Raw genomic sequence first — 13,041 nt, forward strand, 5'->3', positions numbered from 1 at the left:
AGTAATTGGGCAAATTATGGGGTTGCACAGCAGCTAAAAGCCCTGCTTTTAGATTACGAAATGGGTATGCTGCTGCTTCTGTTAGGTTGTCCAGGGTTTGTTATCTGTTCAAGAAACATGGCCCATCATCTGTGTTTTTGTTCTTCAATTTCAACAGGCCTTTAGCTTGATCTGGCTCAAAGGTACTAACTAGCTACACATGGGTGTACTAGAATGTGGGTAAGGAGGACAGATTTCCTTCCCGAAAGGACATGAGTGAACCAGATGGGTTTTTATGATAATCCATTAGATTCATGGCCATCATTTACTGATACCAGCTTTTTATTCCAAATTTATTTAATTGAATTTAAATTTCCCAGTTTCCATGGTGGGATTTGAACTCGTGTCTCCGGATCATTAGTTCAGGCCTCTGGTTTACTAGTCCGGTAACCTAACCCCCGAAAACCTAATAGGGGGGTCATATGGGACCCGCCGAATTTCCTGTTGCGAACGCAGCTGGAGGAGCTGGCCGAAGGGACTCTGGGACTCCGGGACCGGCGACTAACCAGCCGAAGGGACTCTGGGGCCTGCGACTAACCGGCAGAAGGGACTCCGCAGCTGGCCCAGGACAACACTGGAAACTACCCGAAACTACAACTCAACACACCCAGCTTGTGCTCGGGCCCCCGGTGGCATCCAGGCGCCTCCCTGGCGGCGTCCGGGCCCACTTCGGGGACAACTGGGCCTCTACTTCCCCGTGGTGCTCCAGGTGTGGCTTGGCCAGGGCTTTGTGCAGCTGCAGAGGCTTGGCAGCACCTATGGAGTAGTACCAAGGGAGTGACCTACTACTGACTTGCATCTTAAACTTTTAATCGCCTTTTAATCAACTTTTAAACATTTAATCAATTTGAGAAACTATTTCAACAATTTCTAAACTTTTAAACAACCTGGAGAGTTTTTTTAAAAAACCTCTGGCGAAACTTTTAAATAACTTTGGAAAACTTTAAATAAAAAAACTTTGGAAGCAACTTTTAAAACATCTCTTGGAACTCCAGCGGACAACTGACCTTCCTCATGCCTGCCCCCAAACCAAGCCTTGGGCCATCTACCATCAAGGGCGCTACTCGGCACTGAGCTTGCAGCCAACATCTTGCCGTTGGCAATTAGGCTCATACAGCAGTGTCTGGTCCGCAGTTGTCTTGGACCCCCTTGCCACTGGACCAAGACCTTGCTCAGCTAAGCCCGTGTGTTTGTAGGTGTGCAATGGCCACCCCATGTTAATAGAACTCGCGCACAGGCATCTTCCACTTCGTTAACATGAAATTTGGGACCTGGAACGTCAGGACCCTCATAGACAACTCCAACAGTGACAGGCCAGAACGCCGCACCGCCATAGTTGCCCGGAAACTTAGACGCTTTGACATTGCCGCCCTAAGGGAGACTCGGCGGGCAGGGGAAGGCCAGCTCAAGGAACATGGTGGAGGTTACACCTTCTGGAAAGGAAAACCAGAGGAAGAATGGCACCTTCACGGAGCCTGCTTCACCATCAAAAATGAGCTGGTCGACCGCCTCAAAGACTCCCCGCGCGGGGTTAACAAATGCTCCATGACTCTTTGACTCGCCCTATCCCGGAATCAATGCGCTACAGTCATCAGTGCGTGTGCCCCAACACTCGATGCAATGGATGAGACTAAAGAACGTTTTTATTCCAACCTCTCAACATCCCTGTCCCGCATCCCCGCGGGCGACAAATTGATCCTCCGACGTGACTTCAATGCCAGGGTCTGCAAAGACACAGCCCTCTGCGGAGGTGTGATTGGCAGAGAGGGGGTAGGAAAAGCCAACTCCAGCGGTACCCTACTCCTGACAAAATGTCTAGAACATGAACTCCTTATCACCAATACCCTGTTCCGCCAGAGGGACAAATACAAGGCATCGTGGCAACACCCTCACTCCAAATACTGGCATCTGCTCTATTATGTCATCGGCCGAGCCAGGGATCACAAGGATGTGCATATTACCCGCGCCATGACCGGAGCCGACGACTGCTGGATGGACCACCGCCTAATCTGATCCATCATCGACATTAACTTAGCCCCAAAGCAGAAGGGACAGCAGAAGCAGTGCAGCAAAAAAGTCAATGCAGTGGCACTTAATGGTCCAGCTAAGAGAGCCCTGTACAGCCGGCACCTCACAGCTAACCTGGCATGCCTCAATGATCCGGAGATGCTGAATGCCCATAGCGCTGGATCTGCCCTCCAGGCCTTCATAACCAGTGCCTGTGAAGAGACACTTGGTCACTCAACCAGAAAACACCAGGACTGGTTTGATGAGAATGATCCAAGAACTAATAGATCGCAAGCGCAGTGCATTTCTGAGCCTCAAGCAACAACCCAACTCTGGAGCAGCAAAGCAACATTACAGGTGGCTCAAGGCTGAGGTCCAACAAAATACCCGGGACCTAAAGAACAGGTGGTGGATGGAGAAGGCACAGGAGATAAAACAACTGGCCGACAGCCACGATATGCGAGGATTCTTCATCGCAATCAAGGCCACCTACGGTCCAAACTCCCAAGGCCCCACCCCACTGCTGGCCAAGAACGGGGAAACACTCATCAAGGACACCGAGGCTGTCGGGGGCCCGCTGGAAGGAGCACTTCGAAGATCTCCTCAATCGAGACTCTGCCTTTGACTCGAGTGTTCTCGACTCCAACCTACAGCATTCGACCCACCACCACCTCAGTGAAACCCCAATGTTGCATGAGGTAGGAAAAGCCAGAAAACCATTCAAGAACAGTAAGGCTACGGGAGCGGATGGAATCCCTGCTGAGGTGCTAAAGTATGGCGGAGAGGTGCTGTTGGTAGGAATAAATGACCTCATCTCTCTTATCTGGAGGGAGGAGAGCATGCCGGGAGATCTCCGAGATGCAGTGATCGTACCATCTTTTTTAAAAAAAAAGGGGACCAGTCTGACTGCGGCAACTACAGGGGAATCTCCCTGCTATCAGTCACTGGGAAAATTGTCGCTAGAGTTCTCCTCAACCGTCTTCTCCCTGTGGCCGAGGAGCTCCTCCCGGAGTCACAGTGTGGATTTCGTCCCCTACGGGGCACAGCGACCGCTGCAGGAAAAATGCCGGGAGCAGCGCCAGCCCTTATACACGGCCTTTCTCAACCTTACAAAGGCCTTTGACACTGTCAACCGCGAGGGTCGATGGAGCATCCCCCAAAAGTTTGTCAACATCCTTCGCCTGCACCACGACGACATGCAGGCTGTGATCCTTACCAATGGATCCATTACAGACCTAATCCACGTCTGGACCGGGGTTAAACAGGGCTGCGTCATCGCTCAACCCTCTCTTCAATCTTCCTTGCTGCCATGCTCCACCTCAGTCAACAAGCTCCCCGCTGGAGTGGAACTAAACTACAGAACCAGTGGGAAGCTGTTCAACCTTCGCCGTCTCCACGCCAGGTCCATGGCCACCCCAACCTCTACGTTGAGCTACAGTACACGGACAACGCCTGCGTCTGCGCAAATTCTGAGGCTGAACTCCAGGGTATAGTTGACGTATTTACTGAGTCTTACGAAAGCATAGGCCTTACGCTAAACATCCGTAAGACAAAGGTACTCCACCAGCCTGTCCTTGCCACACACCACTGCCCCCCCCCCCCCCGCCCAAATTATCAAGATCCAAGGTGTGGCCCTCGACAACATGGACCATTTCCCTTACCTCGGGAATCTCTTATCAACAAAAGCAGACATTGATGTGGAGATTCAACACCGCCTCCAGTGCGCCAGTGCAGCCTTCGGCCGCCTGACGAAAAGAGTGTTCGAAAACCAGGCCCTTAAATCTACCACCAAGTTCATGGTCTACTAATACCCGCCTTCCTGTATGGCTCAGAGGCATGGACGATGTACAGAAGACACCTCAAGTCGCTGGAGATATATCACCAACGATGTCTCCAAGATCCTACTGGGAGGGCAGGTGCACCAACATCAGTGTCCTCGTGCAGGCTAACATCCCTAGCATTGAAGCACTGACCACACTTGATCAGCTTCGCTGGGCAGGCCACATAGTTCGCATGCCAGACACCAGACTCCCAAAGCAAGTGCTGTATGCGGAGCTCCTTCATGGCAAACGAGCCAAAGGTGGGCAGCGGAAATGTTACAAGGACACCATCAAAGCCTCCCTGAAAAAGTGCGACATCACCACTGACACCTGGGAGTCATTGGCCAAAGACCGCCCTAGGTGGAGAAAGTGCATCCGGGGGGACGTTGAGCACTTAGAGTCTCAACGCCGAGAGCATGCAGAAATCTAGCGCAGGCAACGGAAAGGGCGTGCGGCACACCAGTCCCAGCCATCCCTTCCCTCAACGTCTATCTGTCCTACCTGTGACCGAGTCTGTGGCTCTTGTATTGGACTGTTCAGCCACCAAAGAACTCGCTTCAGGAGTGGAAGCAAGTCTTCCTCGAGTCCGAGGGACTGCCTATGATGATGATGGTGAAAGGTCTTGAAGATGATGAAAAGGTTTGATGGAGTAGATGTAGAAGATGTTTCTACTTGTGCAGGGTGCAAAACTAGGCATCATAAATATAATGTATCCAACAAGGAATTCAAGAGAAACCTCTTTATACAGAGAGTGATTATAATGTGGAACTACATGGCATAGTTAAGGCGAATAGCGTAGATGCATTTAAGGGGAAGGTCGAAAGAAACACAAGGTAGGAAGGAATAAAAGGATATGCTGATGACTTCGGGTGGGAGGCTTGTGTGGAGCAACAGACCAATTGGACAGAATAGCCTTTTCTGTGCTGTAAACTCTGATGAATCTATATGTAATGTATAATTTATAGGGCCAGTGATTTTGGTGATTTATTTTAATTATTCAAAGTGTTATGCCAGTGTTGATGGTTCATTTTACGTGACTCGGCTTACATTTTCATGGAAAGCCTAAAAAAGGGCCATAAGAATTTGGGGTGCTATAAATAAGGCAGAGAGTATGAGTAAAGAACTAATGTAATTGATACAAAACATTGGTAGGCCACCGTAAGAGTACTGTTTACAGTTTTGTGTGCCTCGAATATTAAAACCATCAAGAGCGTACAGCACAGATCTGATTGTTGTATACTAGTTTAGGTACCTATGGATCATTTTTTTTTTTTAAACATCCAGCAATGTGAGGACAATAATAAGGAAATGTGCTCTGGGTTGCATGTAGGTATGGTGGTGGTGTGCCTTTAGTCGTGTTGGGAAGTTGGTCTAAGATGTGAGTAGTGGGAGGAATAGAGGAGTTTTGGTCTTGGGAGCATTAGGGAAGTGAGTACTTGAAATCTTTTACAGGCCTCCCTACTATTTTTTAAAAAAAAATTATATTTTATTTATTCATTCACAGGATGTGGGCATCACTGGTAAAACCAGCATTTATTGTACATCCTTAGCTGCCTTCGAGAAAGTGATGAGGCAGCGCCACCTTGAACTGCTGTAGTCGGTGGGGTGGGGGAGCTACTCCCACAGTGCTGTTAGGCAGGGAGTTCCAGGATTTTGACCCAGCAACGATGAAGGAACGACAATATATTTTCAAGTCAGGATGGTGTGCAGCTTATAGGTGATGGTGTTCCCATGCACCTGCTGTTCTTGTCCTTCTAGGTAGTGGTGCTGTGTTTGGGAGGCGCTGTCAAAGAAGCTTTGGTGAGTTGCTGCTTTGCATCTCATAAATGGTGCACACTGCAACCGCGGTGGTGGAGAGAGTGAATGTGTAAAGATGGTGGATGGGGTGCTGAAAAAGTGGGCTGCTTTGTCTTGGATGGCGTTGAGCTTCTTGAATATTGTTGGAGCTACACTCATCCAGGCAAGTGAAGAATATTGCATCACACTCCAGACTTGTGCCTTGCAGATGGTGGAAATGCTTTGGAGAGTCAGGAGGTGAATCATTTGATGCAGAATACCCAGCCTCTGAACTGCTCTTATAGCCACAGTATTTATGTGACAGGTGAATGGTGACCCCATCACCTATAAGCTGCACACCATCCTGACTTGAAAATATATTGTCGTTCCTTCATCGTTCATGGGGGATTTAACAATGACATTGAATGGCATTACCAATGGGAAGTGGTTAGACTCTCTTGTTGGCAATGGTCACTGCCTGGCACTTGCCACATATCAACCCAAGCCTGGATGTTTTACAGGTATTGCTGCATGTGGGCACGGACTGCTTCATTATCTGAGGAATAGCAAATGGAACTGAACAATCATCAGCGAACATGCACACTTCTTCTGACCTTATGATTGAGGGCAGGTCATTGTTGAAGCAGCTGAAGATGTTTCGGCCTAGGACTCTGCCCTGAGGAACTCCTGCAGCGATGTGCTCAGGTTGAGATGATTGGCCTCCAATAGATAGGAGTCCAGCTAGTGGAGAGTTTCCCCCTGATTCCCATTGACTTCAGTTTTACTGGGGCTCCTTGGTGCGACACTCTGACAAATGCTGCCTTGATGTCAAGTGCAGTCACTCTCACCTTGCCTTTGGAATTCAGTTCTTTTGTTCATGTTTGGACCAAGGATGCAATAAGGTCTGGAGCCGTGTGGTCATGGCGGGATCCGAACTGAGCATTAGTGAGCAGGTGGAGAAGTGCCATGTTAGTGACTCCTTCCATCAGTTTGCTGTGGATTGAGAGTATGCTGGGGCAGTAAAAGGCCAGATTGGATTTGTGGACAGGACATAGTTGGACAATTTGCCACATTGTCGTGTTGATACCATTGTTGTAGCTGTAATGGAGCAGCTTGGCAAGAAGAATTGGTAGTTCTTGAGCACCAAGTCTTTAGCAATGCAGCTGTGGTTTTCTTGGAGCACATAACCATTGCTCTATCCAGTGCGCTCAACCATTTTTTGATCACATGGAGTGAATCAAATTGGCTGAAGACTGGCTTTTGTAGTGATGGGGATCTCGGGAGGAGGGTTAAGATGGATCTTCTACTCAGCTCTTCTAGCTGAAGAAGATTGCAAGCCCTTTTCTTTTGCACTCAAACTTGGCTCCGCCATCATTTTAGATTGGGATGTTAATGGAGCCTCCTCCTGTTATTTGTTTAATTGTCCACCACCATTCACGTCTGGATGTGGCAGAGCTTTGGTCTGATCCATTGGTTGTGGGATCACCTTAGCTCTGCCCATAGCCCGCTGCTTCTGCTGTTCAGCATGCATGTAATCCTGTGTTGTAACTTGACGAGGTTGCCACCTCATTTTCAGGTATACCTGGTGTTTCTCCTGTCATGCTCTTCGACACTCCTCATTGAACCAGATTTGCTTTCCTTGCTTGATGACTATGCTGGGTTATGAGTTTACAGATTGTGGTGAAATACAAATCTGCTGCTGATGGCCCACAGCACCTCATCAATACCCAGTTTTGAACTACTGTTATTCTATCCCATTTAGCATGCTAGTAGTGCCACACAACATAATTGAGGGTGTCCTCAATGTAAAGCCGGGACTTTGTCTCCACAAGGATTGTGTGGCGATTACTCCTACCAATACTGTCGTGGATAGATGCATCTGCGACAGGTAGATTGGTGATGACAAAGTCAAGTAGGTTTTTCCCCTTGTGTTTGTTCTCTCTCCTGCCACGTGCCCAATCTGTCAGCTTTGTCCTTCAGGGCTTGGTCAGTAGTGGTGCTACCAAGCCATTCTTGGTGATGGACATTGAAGTTCCCCACTCAGAGCGCATTATTTGCTAAACATGCCATATTGGACAAAAGCTGACCTAGCACTTGACCCTGGAGTACACTACTTTCAACCCTACTCCAGTCTGAGTAACGCCCATTTACCCTAAGTATTGGTTTTCTACCCGTCAACCACCTTTCTATTCAAGCTGCTACATTTCCTCTTCATCCAAATGCACAGAAAGGATTGAAAAGAAAGGGTTACTTTTAATGTGTTTTAAGCTAAGTATATTTTCACAAGTTTTTAAAAAAAAGGTGTCCATTATGCCAAATGGAAGTTGTTATCCACAGAGCCTAAGTGATAAACAATTTATTGGCTACTTCAGATAATCGAAAAATCCTTTATGGATATTGGGTTCGAAAGTCCATTGATCCTTGTCTAACCAGAGGGAGATAATAAAAAGTGAAATTATGGACACCAGGTGACTGGCTCTTTGAAACAAGAAGGCAGTAAGGGCAGTCAGATTTGTTAGAGAAAGCTCTGAGGGCTTTTTCGCAGAGGTTAGAAATGCTAAAGGATAGTTAGAAGCCATTTTATTTAAGCCAAATATGGTGACCCACTGTTGTGGGCTCGAGTAACATTATTTATTCTGTATTATTTGCAAAGATCAACTGTATGGATTAAATTAAATGAGTCTGATCATACGGCTATTTTATACATTCACCATAATGTGGAATAAGTCAGTAGAATGATTTATAGCCTGGCCTCATTTAATCAAATGTTTGCTCGGTTTGCCTTTTGAGGAGATTGAAGAAGTCCATTTGTAAAAGGTAGATGTATTCAATTCAGGTGACAAGGAGATACTATTGTTTTACCCCTGGGTCACGTTTTAACAACTCCCACAAAAGTAAGACACTGAGACTGCTGAAGGGAGCAACTGGCGCCACTGTACCTGAGAATGTATCTGTCCGACCCGAATTTGTAACACGATTCATTTTTAAATGGTTACTAATTTTATGTCGAATTATAGATTCTAGAAGACTGATTTTAACCAGGTGGGATTGGAGTGGATGTGTGCTTAAAATGAAAGCCAGCCACACTGGGCTTCCCTCACGATTCCCTGACACTGGTTAGCTCAGGACACCCCCTTCCCCCAGCCACTGACTTTATGTCAGGAACCATTTCTTCGGGTTCGTGCTGACACTTCCTACTGCTGGCCTGTAGCGATTTCTGCCAATACCTGTAGTTACCTATTTATTACTCTTCTCCCTTAAACAAGAGAACTTCTGTCAACTAAAGATAAACATCATTAATATTTAACAGAAAACAAAGTTCACAAAAGATAAGAACAAAATCACATCCATTTTTCTCTAAATGACCAGCAATGTTAAGGTGCAGAAATTATGATTCTGTATGATGTGCAGACTTCATATAGCAAGGACACTGAAATATGATTCTGAGAGCCTTGAAAGTATCATTGTAGGAATACCTGAGAGTCCACTAGTGCAGCTAATCAGTCCAGTAACCAGGATCCTATTGCAATGTAGACAAGTAAACCAAGACACTGCTTTAATTGAGCTGATATTCAGTACTGTCAAATGGTGTTATGCAATCGGGTTGTAGTTTAATTCAAATTGTGTAAAATATTCTATTACAACAAGGTGGGACAACTGAGAGTCTGGTATGATTTTTTTTTCAATTATGGTTATTTTAAAAGCTGTAACTGTAAGGTTGATCTGCTTAAAATCTTCCAAGTTATGATCCTAAAAATTATTACACCAGGCTCAGATTTTCACTGTTATATATGCAGACTATAGATATACTCTGTGTTGTCACTGTATAGTTACATAAGATGGAGACTTGTTTACCTGATGTACTATCAGTAAGGTTTACACTGTGTATATACTATGCTGGCACCACTAGAGGGTGCAACTGGTGGAGACTGGGGTTTCCTGTCCTGCCCTGGTGGCAGGGGCGATATAAAAGGGGAGCCACCATGCGGCTGCCTCACTCTGGAGTTACGGGTAAAGGACCAAGGTCACTACAGTTTGAGTGCAACACATTGCCTCGTGGAGTCATTTACAAGTACACTACAGACATTAATATTCACTGTCTTTAAAATTAAATTCAAAATCAATGGAAGTTAATCTTGTTTATTATGGTCAGGTTTTCCAAGCTTCATAGAAACACTGAAAAAAACAGTTTGCATTTATGCAGCGCTCCTCCTCGTGCAGGAAGACTTCACTGTGTTCAGTTAAGAGGAAATGGATATGGTGGACACTAAGCTTGGGCAAAGGGAAGGAGAATGGAGGCATGATGTGGGGAGGATGTAGAATCAAGGGCACTTTTGAGAACATTTTTAAAAGCAGGGACTAATGTAGCATTGTGAAGAACTAGAAAAGATTATTTTTTGTCCATCTGGTCAGTCTCAGTGTTCAAAGGAAGAAAATCGGAGGAAACCTGTTTGAGAGTTCTAGATGACTGGGGCATAGTAGCTGAACAATTAGCTGCCAATATGGACTGGAGGAAGTGAGCAATTGAAGAGAATTAGATGATTTCATAACCTTGCCCAACCCGTAGAAAGTTACAAAACTAGTGCTACCAGTCCAAGTACCATGCCTTCCATGATGTCCGGCCCTTCCACCATCCTGACCCCCTACTGTTGGTACAATCAAGGACTGGTAAAGTAATGGGACTAAAGGCAGACAAGTGCCCTGGACCTGATGGCTTACATACTAGGATCTTAAAAGAAGTGGCTGCAGAGACAGTGGATGTATTGGTTGTAATCTACCAAAATTCCCTGGATTCTGGGGCGGTCCCAGCGGATTGGAAAATCGCAAATGTAACGCCCCTATTTAAAAAAAGGAGACAAACAAAAAGCAAGAAACTATAGACTAGTTTGCCTAACATCTGTCGTTGGGAAAATGCTGGGGTCCATTATTAAGGAAGCAGTAGTGGGACATTTGGAAAAGCATGATTCAGTCAAGGAGTGACAACATGGTTTTATGAAGAGGAAATTATGTTTGACAAATTTGCTGGAGTTCTTTGAGGATGTAACGAGCAGGGTGAATAAGGGGGAATCAGTGGATGTGGTGTATTTGGATTTCCAGAAGGCATTCGATAAGATGCCACATAAAAGGTTACTGCACAAGATAAAAGTTCACGGGGTTGAGGGTAATATATTAGCATGGATAGAGGATTGGCTAACTAACAGAAGACAGAGAGTCAGGATAAATGGTTCACTTTCCATTTGGCAAACAGTGACGAGTGAGGTGCTACAGGGATTGGTGTTGGGTCCTCCACTATTTACAATCTATATTAATGACTTGGATGAAGGGACCGGGTGTAATGTAGCCAAGTTTGCTGATACAAAGATGGGCGGGAAAGCAAATTGTGAGGAGGACACACATAATCTGCAAAGGGATATGGACAGGCTAAGTGAGTGGGCAAAAAGTTGGCAGATGGGAAAATGTGAGGTTATCCACTTTGGCAGAAATAATAGAAAAGCAAATTATAGTTTAAATGGAGAAAAATTGCAAAGTGCTGCAGTACAGAGGGACCTGGAGGTCCTTGTGCATGAAACGCAAAGTTAGTATGCAGGTACAGCAAGTAATCAGGTAGGCAAATGGAATGTTGGGCCTTTATTGCAAAGGGGATAGAGTATAAAAACTGAAGTCTTGCTACAACTGTACAGTGTATTGGTAAGGCCACACCTGGAGTACTGCGCACGGTTTTGGTCTCCATATTTAAGGAAGGATATATTTGCATTGGAGGCTGTTCAGAGAAGGTTCACTTGGTTGATTCTGGAGATGAGGGGGTTGACTTATAAAGACAGGTTGAGCAGGTTGGGCCTATCCTCATTGGAGTTCAGAAGAATGAGAGATGATCTTATTGAAACATACAAGATAATGAGGGTGCTCGACAAGGTGGATGCAGAGAGGATATTTCCACTCATAGGGGAAACTAAAACTAGAGGACATAGTCTTAGAATAAGGGGCCACGCATTTAAAACTGAGATGAGAAATTTCTTCTCCGAGGGTTGTAAATCTATGGAATTCTCTGCCCCAGAGAGCTGTGGAGGCTGGGTCATCGAATATATTTAAGGCGGAGATAGACAGATTTTTTGAGCGATAAGGGAGTCAAGAGTTATGGGGAGCAGGGAAGTGGAGCAGAGTCCATGATCCGATCAACCATGATATTGAATGGCGGAGCAGGCTCGAGGGGCCAAATGGCCTACCCCTGCTCCTATTAATTATGTTTCTTAGGTTTCACTGAGGCAAGCTCAATATTCCACCCTTGTGAATATAGAATCATCAAGGCCGATTGGTTGCATCATTCTACTCCATAATGCGTTGAGAACTCGGGCTCTGTTTATGGCAAATTCCGTTTTAAAAATGGCATCAACTACCTGCAGCATGTAATGTACTTAGAGCTGGTATTTATGTCACATAGGCCAGAATTTTAATCTGGAGGCTAAACCGGGGCGGAGGGAGGGGTGGGTTGGGAAACCCGGGAGAATGGGTTTCCCGCAGACCCTGCCGAATTCAACGCCACGGCCTGATTAGCATTTTCAATTTCTCTGGTCCGCCTGCAGGCAGCCAGATGGAAAGGTTGGCTGTAGGGCAGCTAGGCCTGTGGCACCAGACCGTAGTAAGGAGGGTGGGGGTTCGGGATCTGGAGGAGGTTCGGGCGGGTGGCAGTGGTGTAAAGTGGGTGGAATTCTAATACAATCCACCTGATATACAACATTAAATGCACAGACAGGAGAAAAGATAAACTTCATAGTCAAGAGTCCCAATTATAGTTTTTGCAGCTGAAGTTCTTTTTTTCCTTTTGTAAGATTGTACATTTAGCATTTTTTAATTCGCAGCCATCGATTTTAGGAGTAATGTAACCATTGTTTGCTATCATTCATTTCAGTAAATTTGGTTCTGACTCAAAATCATCTAGACAGAGATGACTGACGGTGAGTCAGGATGGGATCCTGAATAATTAACCAACTTTTATGCATGATGATTGGTTTGGAATCCTAAATTATCTGCATATTCATAGAATAATATGGTAATACTTTCCAAATGCATGATCATTCTAATAGCATGGCCTTTATCTGAAGCATTGGGGCCTTTTTAGATATCCTTCCTCGACAACGATGTGAGTTCCTGAACAGTTTGGTAATCTCTAAGAGCACAGTACTCTTGTTTTTGTCTCTTATAGTATGCTGACTTACTTGTGCATTCCTCAAGACAGAGTGCCTGGGAAAGAATATTACAACAGAAAAAACAATGCACTCTTCCATGAAAGCTCAGATTCTGGAAAACAGATGCAGGTGTTCAGATTTTTAGGCCTGGGAAGCTGTTGCCTTTCAGGTTACAGAATTTGCTTAGTGTTTGTATAATATCCTACATATCTTCA

General features: G+C 45.6%; 1 protein-coding gene across 2 annotated transcripts in view; it reads left to right on the plus strand.

Moving 5' to 3' along the window:
• The window catches only part of cobll1b (cordon-bleu WH2 repeat protein-like 1b), a 274,387-nt gene that overhangs the window by 72,078 nt on the left and 189,268 nt on the right, over positions 1–13,041 (plus strand). The window lies entirely within an intron of this gene.

Source organism: Pristiophorus japonicus, chromosome 3 (genome assembly GCF_044704955.1).
Source record: "Pristiophorus japonicus isolate sPriJap1 chromosome 3, sPriJap1.hap1, whole genome shotgun sequence".
NCBI classification, from domain to species: domain Eukaryota; kingdom Metazoa; phylum Chordata; class Chondrichthyes; family Pristiophoridae; genus Pristiophorus; species Pristiophorus japonicus.